Raw genomic sequence first — 12,605 nt, 5'->3', positions numbered from 1 at the left:
ATTAAACCTGATATTCATTTATTAATATCATTAATAAATATTGAAAACAACAAAAGACCTAGCACTGAACTCTGGAAGACTCCACTCTATCTTCTGCTGTTTAACCATTCCTTTATCCATAGCAGTGATCTGCCATGCTCTAATCTGTACAAGACCTGTTCCAACTTTTGTTTGAAACTGTGTCAAAAGCTTTACTGAAATCTAAATATATGTTGTCAAAATTGTTTGCCTCCCTTTGTTACTGTGTCATAGTAGCTAATCAGATTGGTCAGACAAATGCTCCTTTAACATACCCATGCCATGTTTCCTTATAATACCTTTCCTGTTAAGATGGTCCTGCAGTACTTCTTTAACCTCATTAATTTTCCTGAAATAGAAGTCAGTCAAGCTTCCAGGTCTATAATTTTTCACCTCACCCTTTGATCCTCCTTTTTTGAATAGCATTAGCATTAGTAGAGGCATTTGATGCAAGAAAGCAAGCTTATGCAGCATCAGCCAAAAAAAAAAAAAAAAAACCACTTCTCCCCTCTGTTCGTTCAAAATATCTGTCCAGCTGAGCCTTAAACTTATTTAGGCTATCAACTTCCACGACAAGGGATGGAAGTCTGTTCCACCAACCAACCACCCGCTGGCTAAAGGCAAATTTCCGCACGTCTATCCTACATCTGTCTTTCCTCAATTTGAATTTATGCCCTCTCAGGTGATTATTCTGAGCAAGAGGAAGAATCCCATCAGCATTGAGCATGCTCAAACCATTCAAGGCTTTATACACAATAGGAGACATTTGCATACCTCCAGTCTGCATACCTCCTTCCTGAATCCAAGAATGCTCTCATAATCATAGCAAGGGTTTGTTTCTCTTCTTTGCTGCTTCTTTTAATATAACTGGACATATCCCAGCAGCCCTAAATTTCATACAGCAGACTCTCGATTTACCGTGATCGGTTTAACCGGGACACTCCAAGACTCCAAATAAAAAAAAATAAAAAAAACCAGAATAGGTATAAACAGATGTTTTGCAAGTCATAAATAAGTGACAAACAGAGCATTATAAAGTCATTATTGGGATATTATTATCTTGCAACCCCCACACTCAAAAAAAAAAAAAAAAAAATTTAGTTTGTTTTAGTGCATTGCTTCTGTTCTATTTCGTTATACCGCAAAGAGAAAAATTTTGTTTCGTTATTTATGTCAGGAATAACGAAAAAATTTTTTTTGTTTAGAAATCACGAAAATGATGGGTAAACGCAAACGAGTTGCATTTTCAGTTAAACAAAAACTTGAAATTATTCAAAAGTTTGAAAACGGTGCATCCGTTAAATCTCTAAAGAACCAGTATAATGTTGGTGACCAAACCATATGCGACATTGTAAAAAATAAAGGGAAGCATCATATTGGACACGCGAGTAGTGCGTGGTAAGTTTTTTTATCTATTTTTTTTATGTAGGTTGCTGAACATTTTTGGATATACTGTACTGTAGTAAGTCCCCGACTTATGTAACTTTGAACTTACGTTATTTATTTTTTTATTTTTTTTATTTTTTAGGATTGCAAAATTTAAAACAGAATAATAAGCAATCAATAAAGACGATCACGGCATGCGGGATTTGGAGTCACAAGCTTAAAAATAGGAATGAAGAAAAGATTTTTAAAATTTATTTGAGTTTTTTTTTTATATGGCTGAAGATTTCGGTGAAGGGGACACAATTTCACCATAATGACGTAAAATCCCACAGAATTCCAGCCATCAGTATTATCGCAAATGCAATACAATCGAGTTTACTACCCTTTTATAATGAATTGCAGTAACAGAAAAGCCTAATAACCCAGAATGTGCAAATTGTTTTATGGTAGTGACCTCCAGAAAGGTGTTTTAGTAAAATGTGAGCTCGCGTGGGGTGATAATAGTGAGTTTTTTTAACCCTGTGATTTTCTTTACATAAAATTTCATTTTGACCGTTATCATGGTGCCGACTTAGAGAATAAGTGACAGCGGTACTAGTAAATCTATTAAAAAAAAAAAAAGCAAAGGAAAGCAATTGATTCGGATCAGAAAATGAAAATAAGGATGTTTGAAAATAGTCAAACATGAACAAGTATTGCACTTAATTTAGATTTGTCAGTGTCAACAGTGAACACAATAATAAAGGAAAAAGACAGAATATGAGAAGCGGTGAAGGGATTGGCACCAATGAAGTCAACTATGATAACCAAGGCTACGAAATACATATCAGTTTTTACTGTACAATTTCTTCCTTCTTTTCTGTTTTCTTTTCTTATGTGCCACTCCAGCAACTTCACTACTGTCCCCAGATAGTTTTTAATTGAACTAATTAAAAATATATAATTATTTTTGATTCATTCTTCTGAGGATATTATGTGGTTTTTTTAATTTTGGCATATCACGGATATAGGAGCATATTTTATTAGTCATTCCCTAGTTACGTAAAACTCGACTTACATAAGAAGTCCTGGAACATGTTGGGGACTTACAGTATTTTGGGATTAACCGGGAAATCGATTACCCGAGATTTTTATTTTACCATCTATCCCGGAAAATAGAGAGTCTACTGTATTTGCTTTTAGTTTTTACAATTTCTTTTCTGCTTTCTTCTAAGTTATAACAAAATCATTTAGCCCCCAATTATAACTTAGCACCGGCCTCCGTAGCCGAGTGGGCAGGAGCGGGAGTGCAGTAGCACACGCTCTCTGAGTAGACTGGGGTTCAAGCCCCTGACTGCTGAATACGGTCGATCTGTCAACCCGCACTGGACCAGCGCGTGGCAGATTATGGTCCATCTCCCTCAGCATGAATTGTTGAGGAGGCTTCCATCCTGCAGTGGGTTGATAATGGCTGCACTTTACTTTTTTTTTTTATATAATTTAGCATACTTCTGGTGTTCCCATCCTTAAATTTTTTTCATGTGAATGCAGCTTAAAAATATTGATTTATTGAGCAACCTGAACAAGATCATCAATAGTTATAGCATTGTTATATATTGGGTAAATGTTGTTCATCCCTTTCCTTTAGTGTTAATGTAAGAAAACAGATTTTTGCTGCTTTTCTTTGCATTTTTTGCCAAAAACCTCTCATAATCTGCCTTAGTTTGTCTAACCTCCTTAGTGACCTGTTTGGACTTGCTGTAGGACTCCATCTCCCTGCTAATTCCACACATTTTTCTTCTCGCTACTAGTCTTATCAGTTCGTCTGACATCCATTTACATCTAAATCATAAACAATTTCACTTAGTTGGTATAAAAAGCTTAGTAGGTGCTGAGATTACTTCTCTGAATCCCTCTTATTTAGAATTTGCAGTTTGTAGCATTATCAATTGGTCCCACCTAAAGGAATTTAAAAGCTGAAACTACTGTAGTTGCTTTTACAAAAGGAAAATCTCTTTTCCCTTATGCTCGACAGTAGCTGTACTTATAAATATATCCCACATAAATATATTATGATTACTGCCACCTAGTGGTTTGTTTATCTGGATGTTCTTAATTAATGTAATTATATATTAATTTTAATTAATTTCAAACTCTATAACCCACTCCATAAGCCTTAGTTTCTATAGTACTAGTCTCACCCATATGTTGTATCTAAAAGATATTTTTTGGCTAAATGCCTAAGAGTATCGAATTCTGCCAGATATTCTATGCAACTCAAAAAATTTCCCTTTCTATTAGAAATAGAATGTTCTCTGTGGCCTCTAAAAGCAATACCTATGACCCTTAGAACATTCCTGTGTTGATAATAGCGTAATAGTTGCAACAATTCTCTTCAAAACTTGTCACCAATAATTAATCTCAGTTTCTATTTCAGCACTGTATCAATACGACCAGTTTCAGCACTGTCATCAATATGATCAACTACTGAAGTTCTCTTTCAGAAAACTCACATCGATATAATATATTTTTCAAATCATTACACCCAGTAGAAAGTTTTGCTGGCAATGTAGAAAATAATTTGCAAATGTAACAATAGATACACTTGCTCATTTCAGAAAATATGAGCCATTCCCATTTTTCTTTGTTGGCATGTGTTTTGTAGCAGTAAATATGTCAATCTTGTAAATTTCTGCAATTATCTCCTTTCCTTTCTGTATATCTTCAGTTTTCAATTTAGTAATGTGTCCTATATTCATAGGTAGGTTTATTAAATAATAATTAATGGAATTATTCTTTAAAACATTTTGTTTTTAATGTAATATCATTTAGATAAATTATTAAACTTTTATTTGCTTCATTCTCAACACTATCAATTACATATTCTGAATTTAAGTGTTTTATTTCAGTTTTTTCTCTGCTTTCCATCAATTCCACTTTACTGTTTGATTTTTACTCCTGTGTCTTCAGATGCACCTATTTTTGTTATGGAGCTGGATGGTTTCAAATATACAGTTATTGAATTTTTTTTTTTTTTTTTTTTGCTTCTCTACTGATTTTTCCTTTTCTCTCTGTTGTTTTTGTTTCTGCTCCAAAATCAAATGATTGCTTCATTTTTTGTGGAGATAACAATAATATAAATGATTGTAATAAAAATGTTCAAAAATAAATCAATGCATTTGAAATATTTGAATATATAATATATATAGGTACTTACATTCTTTATATTATATTTTGAGAGTTTAATAAATAGCATATTGGTTTTATTTTATAGTGCACAAAATGTGTAGTATGTAACACAATATCATAAGTAATGCTGCCGACCGGGCTAGCCAGGTAGGTAAAGTGCCTGCCTGGCAACCCAAAGGTCGCGGGTTCGATTCCCGCCTCGGGCTGGATATCACGATGGTGCCGAACCAACCAGTTGGTTCACGATACACGAAGGAAGCAAGAAAAAACTGGTTCCTTCGTGTATTGATCACATCATACGAAATAAATAAATAAAATAAGTAATGCTAGATGCAGTAAGTGTTGACCAGGGCCATGCAAAGGTATTTGGAGGCCCAGATGCAAAAGGGGCCTCTTTTAGTTATGTTGAGACAAAAAAATATTAAATGGAGCATATATTTATTACAATACTGTTATGTTTCGATAAATAGTCAAAACAATCACCTAAAATAGACATATTAAATGTTATCATCATCTTGACACACGGAGGGAATTTACAAAAATATGTTTTATGTATTTTAATATTATATTTGGAAAAATAGCCAAAACAAAACAATCACATCTAATAGACATATTAAATGTTATCATCAACTTGACACAAAAAGGGAATTTGCACAAATGTTTTGTGTATTACAGTGTATTGATTATTACAGTATTATTAAATAGCCAAAATAAAACACCCACCTATAATTAAATAGTCAAAACAAAATAATCACCTATAACAGACATATAAAATGTTATTATCAATTTGATACATAAAGGGAATTCACACAAATATTTTTGTTTTAGAAGTCTTTACCACCCAGTTATTAATTACATCCTCAAAAGATCATTTACTAGCTATTTCCCATTCAGTTAATAATATTGCACAATCATTTAATCTTTCTTGAAGCATTAATGACTATAAGTATGTTTTTAATAACTTTAATTTACTGAAAGATCTCTTAGATAATGCTACTGTTACAGGAAGAGTCAAAAAAATTCTTAAAGCAACAAATATTATTTCTAAATTGTTTTCTAAGATAAATAATAAAATGTCTAAAATTTCTTTCGGATTCCTATTATTATCTTTGTTTTTATATCATGTCCTTTAAATATGTAATTTCTGACAAGTACTATTTGAGACATCATTTAAATAATCTGCATAAAAATCTTTGAGACTCTCCTCCAAATATGCTTTTGATGCTTTTTTACTATTTATGAGAAAATCAAATTTTTTTGTCACTTGTGGTAAACTATCAAAATGGTCATGTAATCGTTGTATAGTAATGTCAGTTAAGTTAAAATAAAATGTTATTTTAATTTTTTCATCTAAATCTGTTATTTTTTCCTCTTCACAATTTTCATCATAAAATCTTTTCTTTTTTCTTTTCCTACTTTCAGGAAAATCTATATTTATTTGTAATTTTCTAGCCTCAACCTTGGCAACTAGTAATACAGTAGGCCCACAAATTAACGGACCCCGATTTAATGGACTTCGGATTTAACAGACAAAAAATTTGTCCTAAAGGAAAAATTTAGAACCTGTTTATATCTGATAGCGTCGCCCATCAGTCTGATGTGCGACGCTATCTGACAGATGTGCTGAAAATTCCTTCTAATGAAAGAAAGGCTGTTTTACTGCTAGATAATGCACCTGCTCACCCTAATGCTGAGAGATTAGTTAGCAGGGATGAGAGAATTAAATGTATTTTTCTGCTTCCTAACACTACTTCACTGATACAGCTGATGGATCAGGGTGTAATTGTTACTTGTAAGAGTAACAATTACACCCTGATAAGTATAAGAAGTTTTTGGAAGAGGTGATGGTTGTTTTGGAAGAAACAGAAGATGCAGAAGAAGATACAAGAGGCACCAGGACACTGCAAAATTTACATGCGTACAACATCAGATCTGCTATCTTCAACTTAGCAGCTGTGTGGAAAGATATGAAGATTCCTTGGCCAATGCTTGGAAGAAGTCATTGTATGACATAGAACCTGAAATGGACTTTTTTGAGGGAGTTGAGGCATCTAATTTTCGGGACACTCTTCTGAGGCCTGACAACAAAAATGCGACTGAGAATTATGTGGAATAGTGGCTCGAAAATGATGAAGGTGATCCAGGCTATCAAATTTTTTCTGAGGAAGAGATTGCGGAAAATGTTCTTCATGGAGAACAAGAGGGACGATGATGTTGACAAAGACGAAGAATTATAGTTGCACCTCATCCTAAATTGTCTGTTATAAGACAACGTATGGATGACATATTGAATCATCATCAGACCCTGATGTGTTTCCTTATTATGAACATTTTAGAGAATTTCGATCTACAGTAATAAAGAAGCAGCACCAAGGTGTAAGGCAACTGAAGCTTGATGATTTTTTTCAATTTCTTCATCAACTGGACCTGTTTTACCAGAACCCTCTACCAGCAAGGAATTAACACCTCTCCCTCCAAATGACAGTTGTTTCTGACTCTGAAAATTTTGATTCTTTCAATTAAGTAAATATTAATATTGAATATTATGTATCTTTTTTAACGTTTTTTTTTTTTTTTTTGTATGTTTTTTATTCAATGGAGTTTAAGAATTTTTTTAAATTATTTTTTTCCCTCTGAAATGGATTTAAATGAAAACACTAATGTTCACATTGAAAACAACTTTGTGTGAGCTTTAAGAAAAAATAAATAAAAAAAAATGGTGGAAACACTCCATTAGTTACATTGTATAAATTTTGATGTGTTTAATTAAAATAAAGTTTGGTTCCTGTTGTAAATTTAAATTTATATTTTTAACAGATGTTTTAGTGGCTTGTAGAAATTACTCAATGTACATTATAATAATATTTTAATACATCCTGTACATTGTAAGTTCATTATTAATATATGTTTTTAAAATACATTCGGTTTAATGGACTTTCGACAATAGCGGACACCTCTTCCCCAGTTAGTCCGTTAAATCGAGGGCCTACTGTATTTCTTTAAATTTTTCTCTTTTCTCACTTAAGCTTTCTTTTTGAGCTTTTATTAACAATTCTGCACAATCTATAGTCCAATCAGGGGACTGCATATATTTGCTTATTTTACTGACTTCACTCAATAAATCATGCCATACAATAACGAATATAATGACAGGTAATTTTTGAATTTGTTTCAGCAAACTGCTGGCCTCTGAAGCAACAGCATTATCAGTGACTGTATGTTTAATTTCTTCTAAGACATCCAGTAATTCTCTTAATTGAAATCTAACTGCCTTCATTGATTCAATTCTTGTTCCCATTTTGTATCACTAAGAGGTTTTAAAGTAGTGTTTTTAAATGCTTACACAAAATATTCTAACGAATAGTTGAGGAGGGAAATATTTTGTACAACAATTGTTGTATTATTCCAAAAAATATTTTACATTCTAAATTGTGAAATTGCATCACAAACAATAAGATTTAATGAATGTGCAGCACATGGGATATGCACGATGCTTGGCACAATACTTGAAATTCTGGATTGAACCCCTTTATATTGGCCTTTCATGTTTGTGCCATTAACACAACGCTGACCTGCAATTTGTTAAGTCTTCTCCACTGTGATGAGTTACTTAAAAAAATCCAATGAAATGTTCTCTTATTTTGAATTAATTTTTATTCTTGTCAGTGCCCACATAATGTAATATAACTGAGGTTTGCTCCTTATGTGAAATATCTAGTGTAGAATCCATTTGAATGCTATAGTATTTAGCTTTTTTTACTCCATTTAAAATTTGTTTTAAAACTTTGTCACTAAGTTCACTTAAAAATTTATTTTGAAATCTGTTCTGCAGGTGATGATTAATTCTTGTGTTTTTATTTTTAATGGATTTTATATATTCTGACAGAAACGCATATTTTGATAATAATTCTATCAATCTCAAAAAATTTCCATTTCCATTTGAACCAAAGTCTTCATTAGACCCTCTTAGTGGCAAATTTCTACTACATAAAAATAATATTAATGAAACAATTCTTTCATATATAACATTTTCAGATTCTTTTTTTCTCATTTAATAATTTTTATGTTGACTTATCTATTGTTTGAGTCTTAAGTGTAATTCTTGCCATTGACAAAAACAATTTATATGTATTTTTCCTACTTCATGATCTGTAAGTGAAACACTAAGTTTCCTCCAATTATTGTAACCATTTACAAATTTATTTGGCGTATGTGATCTGTGAAATAATAAACAACAAAAGCAATACACAGAGTCAGTGTTTAATGAATACATTAACCAACTGCAATTAATTAATTCTCCATTGTTTAAAGTTACTCTATAATAACTTGTTGAAATTTTTCTGTTATCAACTGAGTTGCATGGAAAAATTACATCAGTTACCTGCTTGAGACCTAGATTTGCAAACTCAACTCTCAAATCATCATTAATTATTTTTGGCCATGTAGCTGGATCATCACAACTGATTACATCTTTATCTTCTGAAAGTTTTACCAAGTCACTATTACAAAAATTATTTGATACCTTTTGATGATCTTTGGTGACATTTGTTACAGAAGTTAGTGAATTACTCTCTTGTTCTTTATTTTCTTTTGTTATTTTTTCACACTGTTCTTCCTTATTTTCTTTTGACACATCTTCAAATACTTTGTTGCCCTTCATCTTCTTCTTCTGCAGAAAATAATTGATGTGACATACTCCCCTAAGTATTTTTTACTTTTCTTCCATGTTTTTCTTTATTCCTCTCTTTTTTTTGCTCCAAAAAAGATACACTCATTTTGTAGACATTTTCTTACTAACCTCTATTAAATAAAATTTAAATTATTTGTTAATGAAAATATTGAAAATTAATATTATACATACCCAGTGAATAACCTTAGTAAAAATAATTATTACTGAGTCTGTGAATCACATAACAGCAACAAAACACAAATGTAACTTCACTATTTTATGTGCATTCACGGAGACTTTACACCAACTAGTTACTCGGTTTGTGCACAAGCTTTCTTATGTTGAATGAGGCTCCGGGGATTGATGAGGAGCTGAGACAATAGAGACCTGCAGACCTACAGATGTACCAGTAAACTGAACTGACATATTCTCCAAATTGTATGTTATTTTAATATACACACTATTTTTCAAAATAGCCATCAAATCTTAAGTTGAATTTCTTTTAAATAAATTGCTATTAACACTCTGTTGCCAGACCTTGGATCAAAAAGAACCCCATCCTCATGATGTTATATCTTGTATAAGTTTAATTTGTATTTACAATTTGCCTTTCATGCTATTCTTTCATAAGAATGTAAGATTCATTTCTATTCTATTTTCAAGCAGGATTGTAGGAAACTTTCTATGTATCATATTTTTATTCTTGTCTGGCTCATGCTATACTTTCGTAAGAATCAAGCATTTTTATCGTATTTTCATGTAACACTGTTAGGAAACTACTTTGTATCTAATTTTTATTCCTGCCTGGGTTAATGTAGATCCAGCTGCATTGTTGGTGAGTTACACAATGTAGCCATACGATCATTAGCACTCCTTTCCATATTTAGTGATTGAATCAGAGCCGGCCCGAACAAAAGCAGGACCCGGTGCAAAGTTGACTTGAGGGGCCTTGATACAAATTTCATACAACAAAATAATTTATTGCATTTTGATATTTATTACATTGCACAAATTGGTTTAGTAAGGATTACATGAAAATGATAAATAATTAAATTATTTTAATAAAATTAACATTTCAATCACAAAAAAACCTTTAATAAATCAAATAAGAAAAATAATTGCTTCATATACTTATAAAATACAATTTGGTATGCCACTTAATCGAATAAGGTCACAATATGTGATTTTTGTTTCATTTTCTTACATGTTTTATAGCAAATTCGTTGATAATAGCATCATAATTTAGTTTTTTGGCTATTTCGGATTCGATAGATAAAATGGCTAAGGAGGTAAATCGGTCTTGTCTCTCAAGATATAAATCATTCTAGATCTCAAGTAATTTTTTATTATTTTCAATCTTGAGAAAGATCTTTCTGCAGATGCGACAGTAAATTTTCCGTAAATTTTGTAATATTGTATTCCTGGAAGGCAAAACTCGACGACAAATTTTGATTTCATTAAATAAATCAATGCAATCAATATCGTCTTGCAAGGTCGCATTTAAGTCTTTACAACATTTAAGAAGATCGTTTTCAGTCAGTTTTTGAATATTATCCGAATTATGTAAAAAACCATATGATGTCTCATGTTCGTGATAAATTTCGAATCTTTTCTTAAAAGAAATAATCGCACTATCAATTATGATTAGAAAATATCGAATTCTGAAATATTCTTTGCCTGATGAAATAGGCTGATCGGTTCCTTCATAACAAAATTGCTTTCTTTTTCGACCAGTTCTTTGATTCTTAAATTCAGATGTCACTTGTAATTCTTCAGCTATTTCCTTTGCAGTTATTAAAGAAGATTTGAATCCCGATTCACGATACTGTTCAAAAAAATTTAAAAGGCCTTTTAAATGTGAATTTGCAGTACCGATATCTATATTTGAATTTTGAAATATCTTGCTCACAATATTTACTGCATTCAGTATGTCATACCAAATGACCAAACTTAATAAAAATTCAAATGAAGTAAGTTTATTTTCGATTGATTGGGTTTCGTTTTCATATCACTGGTATGTTCACAAAGGTATTTCAAAGCTGGAGAAAATTGTGGTACTTGGTATCTCACAGATTTCACACTTTTGAGGTGACATTCCCACCTCGTTTCTGACAGTGGTTTTGGAGTAAGATGTTTGACATGCTCTTTTAATATATCCCAACGTACCACAGAATTTGCAAAAATATTATATATGCTTTGTAAAGTCCCAAAAAATGAATTTGCAAGAGAAGATGATTTTTAAATGTCTCCAAGAACTAAATTCAAATTATGACTTCCGCAGGGCATATACTGTGCTTTGGAATTCTTTTGCAGGATAAGTGCTTGCACGCCTTTATATAAACCTCTCACATGAGCTCCGCTCCGTTATCGTACCCCTGTCCTCGACAGTTCCCTAAATCTAATTCCTCCTTTTCTAACATGCTTTCAATTTTGGCTGATAACCCTTTTCCTGTCGAGTCTTTTACTGTTTCAAAACAAATAAATCGTTCTTGTATACTCGCATCACTTTCAGAGTTATCTGCATTAACATATCTTAAAATAACAGATAATTGTTCTTGATGGCTTACGTCTGGAGTGTAATCTAATAAAATTGTGAAATACTTAGCTTTCTTAACTGTATTTATTATTTCCTTTCTAACTTTTTTAGCCAAAGCAGAAATCAGTTCATCTTGTATTCTCTGAGATAAACAGGAACGCGATGCTGATTCTATGCACCGATCCAAATGTTGTTACATGATTGGGTCAAATCTTGCAAGTAACTCTATGAGACCTAAGAAATTACTGTTGTGCAGTTTATATAAAGCATCGCTACTGCCCCTGAACACCAAATTATGCTCTGATAAATATAAAATTGCAGCCACTATTCGTTCACAAACACATTTTAAACGCTGTGTTTCGTTTTTAATTATTTTTTCGTGTTCTTTGTCAATAGTGTTTCCAAGTTTCAAATTCTTTTCAAGTTGTAACAATTTGTACATAGCTTGTAAATGATATTCTGATCTTTCATGACTTTGTAATCGCAAACTTAAATGTACCCAATCGTTAAGTCCAGTTAAACACAGAGAAGTGGTATTTGAAGAGAATAACTTACACGCATAACACAATGTGGCATCTTTGTACTTTGAGTAGAGTAACCACCTTCGTTCTTGACGTTCCCCATTCGTTAATTTTTTTTTAAATAATAATTTTCAGAAAAACTTCTGTTATTTTTATCATTCGAAAATCGTAGTTTTTTACTTGTGTCGCGCCATTTTGTATGATAGCCATTCTAAATTTATCAGTTATAATTTCGGGCCAAGTACCAGGATCATTGATATCGACCTTTTCGTCTTCATCGCTTTGTTGATTCCCTTGAAGCTGCGGT

The sequence above is a fragment of the Mastigoproctus giganteus genome, chromosome 2 (genome assembly GCF_048544385.1).
Source record: "Mastigoproctus giganteus isolate SK-2022 chromosome 2, ASM4854438v1, whole genome shotgun sequence".
Classification (NCBI taxonomy): Eukaryota; Metazoa; Arthropoda; class Arachnida; order Uropygi; family Thelyphonidae; genus Mastigoproctus; species Mastigoproctus giganteus.
The sequence above is the reverse complement of the archived record's forward strand: the minus strand, read 5'-3'. Positions refer to the sequence as shown.